Source organism: Bufo bufo, chromosome 8 (genome assembly GCF_905171765.1).
Source record: "Bufo bufo chromosome 8, aBufBuf1.1, whole genome shotgun sequence".
Classification (NCBI taxonomy): Eukaryota; Metazoa; Chordata; class Amphibia; order Anura; family Bufonidae; genus Bufo; species Bufo bufo.
This window is the reverse complement of record NC_053396.1, coordinates 107,860,854-107,873,223: the sequence shown is the minus strand read 5'-3', so window position 1 is coordinate 107,873,223 and position 12,370 is coordinate 107,860,854.

Here is a 12,370-nt window from a genome sequence, read left to right as displayed (position 1 = left end):
AGGTTTACACTGTGACAGAATTCCAGCAGTCAAAAAAAATCATCATTCATACCATACAACATGAAGTCTTTACCAAAGAGATTGACTGTATCACCAACCATAAGTCTATCCCTAAAAGTAGCTCTTTAAAAAAGCTTGACCCATTCCTGGACGAGGACGGTCTATTGAGAGTAGGAGGTCGTCTTAAACAAGCAAGTCTCGAGCTCGAGGAAAGAAACCCTCTGATAATTCCTGGGAATCATCACGTTACTACTTTGATTGTACAATACTATCACATCCAAGTGAAGCACCAAGGAAGACTGTTTACGGAAGGAGCTCTACATACTGCTGGATTGTGGATAGTTGGGGCGAAGAGATGTGTGAGTAGCATTATCTTCAGATGCGTCATGTGTCGTAAACTTTGTGGTATGTTACAGACACAGAAGATGGCAAATCTACCTGTTGATAGACTCAGTATAGATCCTCCTTTCACCAACGTTGGATTTGATGTATTTGGACCCTGGTCTGTCACAACACATCAAACTAGAGGAGGCCAAGCAAACAGCAAACACTGGGCAGTCTTATTCACGTGTATGACCATCAGAGCTGTTCACATTGAAGTAATCGAATCTATGGATACTTCAAGCTTTATCAACACTCTTAGACGTTTTATTGCAATCAGAGGTCCTGTAAAGCACATTCGCTCTGACAGAGGCTCCAATTTCGTTGGAGCAGCTAAAGAACTACAGATCTCCTCCAATATTGATGGCAAGAGTCTGGAGAGATACCTGAGAGACCAGGATTGCACTTGGACCTTTAACCCACCTCACTCCTCTCATATGGGTGGAGCTTGAGAGAGGATGATTGGTATTGTCTGCAGAATCCTGGATTCCATCTTCTTACAAGTAGGAACAGCTAGACTCACTCATGAGAGCCTTGTAACCTTCATGGCTGAAGTCACAGCCATCATCAATGCTAGACCTTTGACTCCAGTTCTGAGCGATCTAGTGCCTTGCCAATACATTTTGGCACAGGTGGAAGAAACAGTACATATCCACTTTACAACCACGGAACAAATGGCAAACTGTCAGGCCCAACCTGAAACTTGGGGATGTTGTTCTTCTAAAGGACAGTCAGTTGCAAAGAAATGAGTGGCCCCTGGGACTTGTCACAAAGACATTTCCAAGCGAGGATGGGAATGTCCGTAAAGTGGAAGTAAAGGTCTGCAGATCACAAGAGACCAAGCTGTTCCTTAGACCAGTGTGTGAACTCATTCTTCTGTTATCTCCTGATGACTGATAGTGGTATTAATCAATACCAGACGGGGAGTGTCATGTCTCCGACAGCTTCTTATAAATGTGTGGTAATTCATATAGGGTTTATCCTGTATTAAAACATGGTCAATTAGCGCCACCTTCTGACCACTTCTATATTGTTCTCTGTTATGTTCAGCCTCTTTTGTTTCTCCTCCCCTTTGTGTCCTCACTTATCTACAAGAAGGGGAGTAGTCTCCTAGAAGTTACCATTTTCCTTCACATGCTCTGCTGTACAAGACTATCTAAACTTCTACTATAGGCTGCATAGCCAGTAAGGCATTATTTCTTGCTGTTCTTTCATGCCTACATGATTATTACTAGTTATAGACATGCATTATGTGTATTTCTGTGTAGGCAGCTAGTTAGTAGCTCAGATGTAAAGTAAGGGCCTAGTCAGCTATCCTTGCAGACATGTTGTATGTTGTTCTATGATATGTATATTTGCAGTTCATGTACTTATTGCATCCTTTATGTTACTGGCTCACAGTTTCACACCAACTTACTTCGGCTCATTAAAGCTACAGATCATTACCTGGTCTCAATTTACTGAGAAGTAGGAGGGTGTTTATCTGCCTGCCAAGCCCATGCACGCCCCAGGGGTACACGTGGTAACAAGGACAGGAAAGTCACTACCTCCCCAAATCGGGAGTGGGTAATCGCCGCACTCCCCCTCCTTTACTTGGAAGCTTCGGCTTCAATAATTTGTCCCACATTTCCGCTCGATCACATTTAATTTCATACATTGACCTCCCTTGGATGTGGTATCCCTTTCTCATGCTCCCTTTCCAGCGTAAAACCCTGATTCGCCTCTAACCGTGATCAACATGGTAGGCGCAGAAAAGAATATCGAAAGTTGATAGAGCAGATATCCAATTGGATCGTGGACATCACGGGTACGTGCGACATGGTGGAGCAGTATTTGTGCACACGCCTACATGTACTGACTGATGGGTCTGCCCCCTTTAACTTCTGGGTCTCCAAATTTGGCACATGGCCTGAGCGTGCCCTTTACGCCTTGGAGGTGCTGGCCTGCCCTGAAGCCAATGTATTGTCTGAAAATTTGTTTAGCATGGCTGGAGGGGGTTATCACAGGTTATATTTCCCAATGTTTTGGGGTGTACACTAATTTAAACAAAAAAAATAAAAATTAAAACAAAAAAACTGTGTTGGCTACCTCCTCCACCGCCGCTTCCACTTACACCGCCACATCCACCGCCTCCTCAACCTCCTACTCCATATGGACCCCGTCCTCCTAGATCAAGATTATTATTATTTTTTTTATGTATTTTATGTTATTTTAAGTCATTTCCCTATCCACATTTATTTGCAGAGCACTTGCCATGCTCTTAACCACATTTTGCTGCCATTTGCAGCCCTCTAGCCCTTTCCATAACTTTTTTTGAGCCATTTTGGTGCTCCAAAGTTAGGGTCCCTATTGATTTGGGGTTCGGGGTCAAGTTCGGGTCCCGAACTGGAACTTTTTTGTGAAGTTCGGCCGAACCCCTTGAACCCGAACATCCAGGTGTCCGCTCAACTCTAGTTATGAGCCTCCTATTGGATAATTACTCCATGGGTGATTATCTTTCAGCTGGCAATAAGTTATTTAACCCCAACTGGTGCAATGAGTTGCTACTCATTTATTAAACAACCATGTCAAAAGACACATCTCGTGGTCATGGAAAAGATGTTAGTCTGTTTGAGAAGGGTCAAATCATTGGCATGCATCAAGCAGAGAAAACATCTAATGAGATTGAAGAAACTACTAAAATTGGGTTAAGAACTGTCCAACGCATTATTAAAAACTGGAAGGATAGTGGGGACCCATTCTATTCGAGGAAGAAATGTGACGGGAAAAAATCCTCAATGATCTTGATCCGCGATCACTTAAACGCTTGGTGAAATCAAATCGAAGAAAAACAACAGTAGAACTCAGGGCTATGTTTAATGGTGAAAGTAAGAGCATTTCCACACGCACAATACGAATAGAACTCAAGGGATTGGGACTGAACAGCTGTGTAGCCGTAAGAAAACCACTAATCAGTGAGGCAAACCAGAAAAAAAGGCTTCAAATTGGTAGGGAGCATAAAGATTGGACTGTGGAGCAATGGAAGAAGGTCATGTGGTCTGATGAGTCCAGATTTACCCTGTTCTAGAGTGAAGGGCGCATCAGTGTAAAAAGAGAGGCAGATGAAGTGATGCACCCATCATGCCTAGTGCCTACTGTACAAGCCTGTGGGGGCAGTGCTATGATCTGGGGTTGCTGTAGTTGGTCAGGTCTAGGTTCAGCAACGGTATGTGCTCCAAGAATGAGTTCAGCTGACTACCTGAACATACTGAATGACCAGGTTATTCCATCAATGGATTTTTTCTTCCCTGATGGCATGGGCATATTCTAAGATGACAATGCCAGGATTTATCGGGCTCAAATTGTGAAAGAGTGGTTCAGGGAGCATGAGACATCATTTTCACACATGGATTGGCCACCACAGAGTCCAGACCTTAACCCTATTTAACCCTTTTTTTTTTGTGGCGACTTTTTTTTGGGAAAGAAGGAACCGGCTTTGCATGGGTATATTTCATCCATTTCATTTAATGTTTGTGTGTGTCGTTAAAAGATATTGACAGTATCCCCGATAACAGTGACCTCTACAGCACCCCGCCCCCTTAACATTGAACTCCACAGTCCCCCCTCCTTAACACTGACCCTCCCAGAGTGCCCTGCCACCCTAAAATGGGACCTCCATAGCAGCCCATCCCCTTAACTTTGACCTTTACAGCAGCCCTCCCCTTTAACAATGAGTTTCATAGCACCCCACTCCCTTGACAGTGACCTCCTCAGGGGCTCACCCCCTTAATAGTGACCTCTACAGCACCCCGCCCCTTAACACTGACCTCCCTAGCTGACTGTCCCTTTATCTGTGACCTCCACTGTTCCCTGCCCCTTAACATAGACCTCCACAGCACCCGTCCCTTTAACAGTGACCGCCACAGTACCCCATTCTCTTAAGAGTGACCTCCACAGTACCTCGCTCTCTTAACAGTGACCTCATAATACCCTGATGCCTTAACAGTGACCTCCACAGCAGTTGCCCCTTTATTAGTTGCCACTGCCCCCCTTAACAGTGACCTCCACAGTGTTCACCCCTTCAACAGTGACCTCCACAGCGGCCTGCCCCTTTAATAGCGGCCCTTGCCCCCTTAACAGTGACCTCCACAGCGCCCTGCCCCTTTAATGCTAGGGCTACATGACGACATGTGTTGCGTAACATTTTGTCTCAATAAATTTTATAATGATAGGCTATGGTGTCGCACTGCGACATTCTGCGACTGCGACACGACAGTCCCAAAAAATCCATCCAAGATTCGCATTCTCAGGAACGGTATGTCCTAGAGGGCTAAGACCCGGTCTAAAACCTTCCCGGACACCTGATGTACCTGTGTGCCAAATTTGGTGAAGATCGGTTCAGTCGTTTGGTCGCGCATAAAGAACAGACAGACAGATGTCAGGACAGACAGACAGAATTTATTTTAATATACCGTATTTTTCGCCCTATAAGACGCACTCTCCCCCCCAAAAAAAAGGTGGGGGAAAATAGCACTGCGTCTCATGGGGCGAATGCTGCAATTTACACTGATACACCGCCGCCGAGCTGCTGCACAGCGGGGCCGGCGTGTGTATCAGCGGGGAGGGCGGAGGGGCTGGGGGCCGGCATCTTGTTTTGTAATGGCAGCAGGGCCCGGTGCAGTCACTGTATTCTATTACACCGGGCCCTGCTCACTGTAGTAATCATATAGGCAATGTTAAACTGTAGAATTACTCTCCAATCCAGCCTGTAGTACTTACTACAATCTTCCGTAGCAGGCAGGAGGCTACGTTCCCCATTCCCTTAACAGTGACCTCCACAGTATCCCGCTCTTTTAACATTGACCTCACAGTACGATGCTACCTTAACAGTGACCACCACAGCAGTTGCCCCTTTAATAGTGGCCCCTGCCCCTTAACAGTGACCTCCACTGTGTTCGCCCTTTTAACAGTGACCTCCACAGCGGCCTGCCCCTTAACAGTAACATCCACAGTGAACGCCCCTTTAACAGTGACCTCCACAGTGCCCGCTCCTTTACCAGTGACCTCCACAGCAGCCGCCCCTTTAATAGTGGCCCCTGATCCCTTAACAATGACCTCCACAGTGCCTGCCCCTTTAACAGTGACCTCCACAGCAGCCTGCCCCCTTAACAGTAACATCCACGGTGAACGCCCATTTAACAGTGACCTCCACAGTGCCCGCCCCTTTATCAGTGACCTCCACAGTGGCCTGCCCCCTTAACAGTGACCTCCACAGTGAACACCCCTATAGAAGTGACCTCCACAGTGCCTGCCCCTTTAACAGTGACCTCCACAGCAGCTTCCACTTTAATAGTGGCCCCTGCCCCCCTAACAGTGACCTCCACAGCAGCTGCACCTTTAATAGTGGCCCCTTCCTCCTTAATAGTGACCTCCACAGCAGCTGCACCTTTAATAGTGGCCCCTTCCTCCTTAATAGTGACCTCCAGAGCAATTGCCCCCTTAATAGTGGCCCCTGCCCCTTAACAGTGACCTCCATGTCAGCTGCCCCTTTAACATTGGCCCCTGCCTCCTTAACAGTGACCTCCACAGCTCCCTGCCCCTTTAAGGCTAGGGCTACATGATGACATGTGTCACGCAACATTTTGTCGTACCAATGTCACGCAACAATTTTTATAATGATAGGCTATGGAGTCTCACTGCGACATTCAACATGCTGCGACTTCGACACGACAGTTGTTGTGCCATATGACTGAATATTTAAGGACCTACGAACTGCTATTGACTAATACAAGTCATAAATAGCTTGGTTGTGTTCTGGTTATGATCAATGGTCAGGTAGGTTGATACACTGCTCCAAATTAGATAGATAGATACGTGCATGCACGGCGAGAGAAATAACACTGACACTCTATATAAGGTCAAGGTCAAAGCATAACTCTAATTTATTAGGTGGGGGCTTCACATTATATACCCTCCATATAAGTGGGAGGAGTGGGCTCACATGATTGGTTTTTTTAGCAAGAAGGAATGTAAACAGGAAATACGTTTAAGGCATATGTATGATAGACTTTTTTGCTGCCAATAGTTTTAATCATAGAATGCATACTGGGGGTTGTCTCTCGGACAGACACCATTTTGTAAGTGACAAGCAAGTGTCCATTATATTCCATAACAGTCCCCCCTTGGATTCTTGAATGTAGAACTTTCCCTGCCTAGTGAACCCCTGGGAATACCATTCACAATCCTCTTTACCCACAGTGGCGACAACCTACCCCTTTTGGGTAGACTCCCGGTTAATCAGACTTATGATAGTACCCTGGGATTCATCTTTCCCTATCTCGGTACGACATTGCAATTGGTGGGGGAACTTGTGTTGAATTCTTTGGTTTCCATTTCTTCTTCACCATATAGCAGCATGATGGGCTGTTCAGTAGTTGAAGTCACAATTTTTTCACATATTTTTTGGACGCAGGGTACAAAGCAACATAACACTACTGACATTAATACTAGCATCAAGACTATCACCATACCTATCTGGGTGAGGAAGGATTTCCAATTTTTGAACCATTCAACGTACTCATCCCTTGGGTCTGTTATTCCTGAGTTACGTTTTATTCCTCTGAGAGGTTAGTAAGCTTGTTTATTGCTTCAGTTACCTTCCCTTTGGGGCCAGTGTTATCTGGGATATAGGTGCAGCAAGTTTCCCCAATCATTTTACAAACTCCCCCAGTCTCAGCTAGGATCATATCTAGGGCCATCCTGTTCAGAAAGGCCACAGCAGAAGTAGCCTCTAACTGTTCTGCAATTTCTTTTAGGGCATCACAGGTGTAGTTTACAAATCTTTGCTGATTATAATATATGTTGTTTATCCAGTTGACGTTCTTGTTGATTGTCACCTTTGGGAGTAGGGATTCTAATCCAGCTGCCACCTGATCTCTGGCCTTAAACTCGTTGGGACTCCTATTGCGTCTATATACACATGTTGGTCAAAGCTCCCCTGTGGGGAGGCCTCCCTTTTTGACCTCCCTAAATAGGTTTTTTGAGTATACCCTCTAACTGTGGGGTCACCTTCTAATATGTGAAGGGGCATTATGGCTTTAGCTAGAGCGCATTCACCGAAGCAATTGCCTTCTAACCTAGTTCTTATTTTTCAGTCTCCACAGATCCAATAGATGTCCCCCCAAAGATACCCTCTGATTCTGTGTTTCAGTGGACAGGTTGCTGTAGGATGAGCAGTACACCTCAGTGAAGTTGCCCAAGAATCTCTGACTGCCAGGGTTGAAGTAACAGGTGTAGTTACCGGGGTATATGGTTACGCCTTCACCTGGTTTGGGGGTTTTTGCTACCAGGGGGTATTTTCTCTTCCACTTTTCACAGGCAGAGTCATTCACGCTAGTGTTGGTGTATAGGCTGAGGAAGCAGCTTTCAGTCTCAGTAGGCAGATGCAAGGGCACTGTGCCTATGTGTGGGCGTGCCCCCCCGCATATGTAACAGTTCGTCTTATTGTGTGTGTCAGCATTGTATTTCATCCATTCTAACCACAGGTTGGTGTCAGATAATCCTGTCTCAGCGGCCATAGTGTCTTCAAAGGTGGGGTCTGCTATGGCTGTCATCTGCCTAAGTGAGGTAGTGTAGGGTTTGGACAGACCCTTCTCTATCTTTGTGAGATTATGTAGGTCTTTCAGGTGGAACATGCCCATTTCCCCAGCAGTTACCACTACCATCCAGGTGCCTATAAGGTATGTCCCTGCGTCATTGGTGCTGGGGTTTTCTATTGTGAGGGTAAGTGGCATGTTGGAGCCTGTCTGTCAACTTAGGTGGCATCTTCCACTCTTAAACAGTGTCATGCGGGTAAGCAAGGATTTACCCATTTTGTCTTTTTTGTCTCTGGCACTCTGAGGTCTGTATCCCCATGGGTCACCCGTGTTCCACCCAACTGCTCCCCACGAGTTATACTGGTTATCAGTGACACAGATGTATGTGGATCTATGGCTGCCCGTTTGGTACATGCTACATTGCCATGCTGGCATTGGGCACAATACTAGACTGCAGTAATCGAATTTGAAGGTAGCCACGTGAGTACTGGAGGAATTAAACCAGAAAGTGGTCAATATGTAGCCATCCTTCTCTTTTTGTTGGGTGATGGCCACTTGTCCTCCTGTCTTTGGAAGATTCTGTGTATATGTGACCGTGTAGGTGTAGAAAAAAGTAGCAGAGTGATAACTGTTGCAAAAGGCATCATGCAGATTCAGCGGTGGTTTCTTCGATATCTGGAGCTGGCACTAGTATTCTTTTGCAGTGTGAATCCAGTTAGGTCTCCCCTCGAGTTTTACAGAAGTTGGGGTGGTCAGCAGCACCTGGTAAGGTCCCTCGTATCATGGTTCGAGGGTGCTTCTGATATGCTTCTTGACCACCACCCATTCTCAAGGTTTCAGAGTGTGGCTTCCTTCTAGGGAGTTAGGATCTGGAATGGAAGAGAAAACTTGTGCATGTATGTTAGACAATTGTTTACTCAGAGCTATCACATATTTGGCAACAGATTCATAATGCATTTGCAACTATTGCGGGAAATTCTGTTCCATTCTTGGCCCTGTCCCAAATAGCATCTCGTATGGTGTCAGTTTGTGTAGAGGCCTTGGTGTGTGCCTAAATGAAAAAAGTGCTATAGGCAAGCACTGAACCCAATTGAGTCCTGTCTCCCTGGTCATTTTCAAAATTTTTTACTTCAACACCCCGTTCAATCTTTCAACTTTGCCGCTGCTTTGGGGCCTGTAGGGGGTGTGATACGCCAGGTGCGACCCTACCATTTCCCAGACTTCTTGGGTTAATCTGGCAGTGAATGCTGGGGCCTGATCACTCTCAATGACCTCAGGTACTCCGAACCTACAGACAAGCTCCTGCATCAGTTTTTTAGCAGTAGTAGTTGCTGTCTGATTTCGGATGGGGTAGGCTTCTGGCCACCCAGAGAACAAGTCTATCACTACCAGTACATATTGAAACCCTTGGCACATTGGCATCTGGATGTGGTCGATTTGTATCCTCTGAAAGGGATATAAGGCCTTTGGGCGACATTTCCGGGGCGTGGGCTCGGTTCTACCTGGATTATATTCTGCGCAGATGAGACACGCTTGAGTATGTCTCACCAGGACGGGGGTAACCTGGGGCCACCCATATTTTATTAATTAGCTCTTTCATGATGGTTTTGGATTGATGGGTGGGTCCATGAGCTATTGCGGCTATTAGGGGATAGAGAGTTCTGGGTAGGCATACTCTCTTTCCCTGTGTCCAGAGTCCGGATTCTTCATCGAGGGCTGACTCTTTCAACCAGGTTTTATTTTCCCTGAGAGTGGCCTGTTTCTGAATTTGTTTCAGTTGGTCCCAAGTGACTTCCTTTTGCTCCAGATCTTGTACTGTCAGGATCTGTTCTGTCTGGGCTCCTTCCTCTTCCATTGCTGCTCTCTTCGCTGTTTCATCAGCTAGGGCATTTCCTCTGGCCTCAGGAGTGTCAGTTTGTGTACGGGCCTTTACCTTGATCACTGCCACTTGAGTGGGTAGGAGTACTGCTGCCATTAGGGCTGCTACTGCTGAGGCATTTTTGATTGTGGTTCCTGTGGCTGTGATGTAATCCTGTGCCTTCCATATTAGTCCAAATTCATGAACCACTCCAAAGGCATATCTGGAATCCATGTAAATATTAGCGGTGGAATCTTTTGCCATGAGGCAGGCTTCAGTGAGGGCAATGAGTTCAGCCTCCTGTGCTGACTGGTCTGGGCGCAATTGTCTTACACACAGAACTTCATGCTCACTAGTGACTGACTTGCCTGTATGGAATTTCCCTTTGTCATCGGCATACCTTGAGCCATCCACAAAGAGAATCCAATGAGGGTTTGTCAGAGGAGTGTCTTGGACCAATGGTGGTGTCCCTACTTCATCTTCCATCATTGTGATGCAATCATGATCCTGTAACTGGTAAAGAGAGTCAGTTGAGGTCCATAGTTCTTCTTCCTGAAGATCTTCTTCAGCATGCAGATCAATAAATTCTTCAGAAGTTTCTCCTAAATCTCGAGTATACTTCCCCCTTGGAAGAGGAAGGAGTGCAGCAGGGTTAAGGATGTGAAATTTATGAATGGTGACATTATCTGGCAGGAGCAGACTACACTGCAACCGGAGGTGGCGTTGTGCAGTGAGGTGTTTGGGTTGTGTCTGCTGGAGGATGGCAGAGATGTCATGCAGAGCCAAAATAGTGAGGGGTGCCCAAGCACAACGTCAGATGTGATGTCCAGAAGAGAGCTGGCAGCATGGACAGCTCTGACACAGGAAGGTGCAGCTCTGGCTACAGGGTCAAGGCGCTTAGAGAAGTAGTCCAGTGGTCTGTTGCGGCCACCATGAGTTTGGGTAAGAACTCCAGTAGCGTGACCTTGACATTCCATGACATACAGCCTGAAGAGAAGGCTGTAGTTAGGAATCCCAAGGCCGAAGTGGTTGCAATTACTGTCTTCAACTTGTCAAAGGACTCATTAGCCTTAACTGGAACGGAGAGGTTGTATTCCGGGGAATACAGTCATATAGGGGCTGCATCAGCACTGAGGCATCGGGGATCCAGGGTCGCCAGTAGGAAATGAGGCCTAAGGAGGTCTGCAATTGGTGTGGAGTGTCTGGTATCCATATGTTTGAAACTGCCTTTTTCCTGGAATCCGTCAAGTGTTTACTACTTTGGGCAATACAGTGGCCAAGAAAGACTACCTTGGGTAAACACAATTGGAGTTTGGTTTGAGATACTTTGCAGCCCATTTTGGCCAGGAACTGTAGGAGAGAGATTAAGCAGGACAGACATTTCTGAAAGCTTGAAGCACAAAGGAGGAGATCATCCACGTATTGTAGGAGTTCGACCTCCGGGTTGTCTGCATGCCATGGTTGGAGCACGGAGGACATGGATTTGCTAAAGCATGAGGGGCTATTCTGTGCTCCCTGAGGCATCACAGTCCAAGTGTATTGCTTGCCTGCATGTGTGAATGCGACAATCTTTTTTTAATTATCTCTTTGGTCTTGCAGACAGTGTTCTCGCTTATCACACATGCCAATGTCATGACGTCACTCCCCCCTTCCAGCTATTGCCCCCTGTCTTTCACTCTATATTCACCGATCAACAGAGACATGCATGGTGCGGGGCACACAGGCACACAATGCTTCTTGAGTTTCTCCAGAATGAGGCCTGAGTATTCTCCAGTTTTGTTCTCTACTATACTTTGTAGATCTGACCACATACACCCATATATCTTGTATATTTGATCTAATTTATGGTAAAACGGCATGGGGTGGGTCTCGGGGTCCGGCAACTGACTGACAATTGAATACAGCTGATTTGGTGTGAAAGAAACATATCTAGGTGGCCCCCTGGATATTACTTTGGATAAAATGGTCTCATTTGCATATCTTAAAAATTCAGACTGTTCTCCTGCCACATTCTTCATCTGTTCTTTTATCTCATGTAACTCATACTGTATCCGCCGCTCCTCCTTAGTCAAGTCTGACCGCCGTTTTGGAGTGCTAATATCTGCAGGAGAGGGGAAATTTGTATGCACGGGGGGTTCTGCTGGGTTCTCATCCCCATCATCCTCCTCCTTCTTCCCAATGATCCCTTGAACAACCTGCAGTGGCAGACTGAATGTGCCATCAGGATTTATCATGGGATAGAATGCTTGAACTTGTGGGCTTATAGGCAGGACGGAGGGATCTGGGTTACCGGGGGTTAACAGTACAGCCGTGGGCGTCGGCTGGGAATATGATGGTGTCTCATGCAGAGCTGTGGGTAGGAGGTGCAGGGAGCTACAGGAATGTGGCTATGTGGGCATGAAGAACCACATGCAAGGCACGTAACATGGGAGGGAGGATTCTGTTGCCCACATTCGGCACAGGTCCACCCCCACTTCTTCTTGATGACACAATTATTATAAGGTGGCTGCTGACGGGCATACAGTAATATCTTCCTGTCTTTTCATTATATGTCTGT